The sequence below is a fragment of the Cebus imitator genome, unplaced genomic scaffold, assembly GCF_001604975.1.
Source record: "Cebus imitator isolate Cc_AM_T3 unplaced genomic scaffold, Cebus_imitator-1.0 Scaffold190, whole genome shotgun sequence".
Taxonomy (NCBI): domain Eukaryota; kingdom Metazoa; phylum Chordata; class Mammalia; order Primates; family Cebidae; genus Cebus; species Cebus imitator.
Window position 1 is genome coordinate 2,178,537 of NW_016107505.1, and position 1,768 is coordinate 2,180,304.

The following is a 1,768-nucleotide window of genomic DNA, read 5'->3' on the forward strand; positions in this document are numbered from 1 at the left end:
TTTCACCGTGTTGACCAGGATGGTCTCGATCTCTTGACCTTGTGATCCACCTGCCTCGGCCTCCCAAAGTGCTGGGATTACAGGCTTGAGCCACCGCGCCCGGCCTAATTTTTGTATTTTTGGTAGAGACAAGGTTTTGCTATGTTGGCCAGGCTGGTCTCGAATTCTTGGCCTCATGTGATCCTCCTGCCTCGGCCTCCTAAAGTGCTGGGATTACAGGTGTGAGCCTTCGAGCCCTGCCCCATCCCCCTGCACAACTGCCAACCTGAGTTACTGCCCAGTTTTCCTTCTTGGGCCCCATGGCGCAAGCAAATAGCAGGCACCTGGATTTACCAGGCTCTGAGGGGAGTTCTGATTCTTTCAGATCTCTATTAGGTTGCTTTTTTCAACAACATATTTCTACTGGCATGCATTTGTCAGTTGCGCTTCTGCACAAACCGAAGCCCTTTTGTTCCGTGGGATATTTTCGGAGAAGTCATCGCACAGTATCTGTCACAGAATTAATTGTTCTTATAACTGGTTTGCTTACAGGTCATGCCTCCAGCTGGCAAGCCCTTGAGAGTTTACCATTTATAGAAGCTGCCCCTGAGATCCATTTGGACTGGTGCTTGGGAATTATTACATGTGAAATTATGAACTCACACTTGGGCAATCCTTGGGATTGTCTTAGGAAGAGAAAGATGCATTCTGATGGCTGGGGAAGATAGGAACCAAGTAGACTTGTTTTCTTTTTCTTTCTGTTCTTTTTTTTTGAGACAGAGTCTTGCTCTATCACCCAGGCTGGAGTGCAGTGGTGTGATCTTGGCTGACTGCTACCTCCGCCTCCCAGGTTCAAGCGATTCTCCTGCCTCAGCCTCCTGAGTAGCTGGGATTACAGGTCTGTGCCTCCATGCAGGCTAATTTTTGTATTTTTTTTTTTTTTTGAGACAGAGTCTCGCTGTGTCACCAGGCGCCAGGCTGGAGTACAGTGGCGCTATCTCGGCTCACTTCAACCTCCGCCACCCGGGTTCAAGCAATTCTCCTGCCTCAGCCTCCCGAGTAGCTGGGACTACAGACACACGCCACCATGCCCAGCTACTTTTTATATTTTAGTAGAGATGGGGTTTCACTATGTTGGCCAGGATGGCCTCGATCTCTTGACACCGTGATCCGCCCGCCTCGGCCTCCCAAAGTGCTGGGATTACAGGTGTGAGCCACCACGCCTGGCCTAATTTTTGTATTTTTAGTAGAGACAGGGTTTCACCATCTTAGCCAGGCTGGTCTCGAACTCCTGACCTCAGGTGATCCACCCGCCTCGGCCTCCCAAAGTGCTAGGATTACAGGCAGGAGCCACCACACCCAGCCAAACTTGTTTACTTTTAATGCCCAGGGAGTTGAGGTAATCAAAAATTAGATTTGGCTCTAGCATCATAACAGCAACTGGTCCCTTGGCCACATGCAGAAAATAAACTGGGATGTTTGTTTTGTCACCTGTCTGCCTTCCCCTCCTCTGTGCCTTGCTGCCCCTCCCCACGGCCTCCCAGCAGCCCCCACAGTAGAGTCCTGCCACAGCCTGTACATTCTGCATAGTGGCCCTATTTGGGACTTTTCTGTCCTTCCATGATGACCAGTGCTAGGAGAGCAGCTAGGAAATCTGACATGTACATCAAGTGATGAGTGGGTGTTAATGGCTAAATGCATGATGTTTATTTAGGGCTGGAGAGAATTGATTTTAAAGTGTGTTGAGGTTGGGCACAGCGCCTTATACCTGCAATCTCAGCACTGTGGA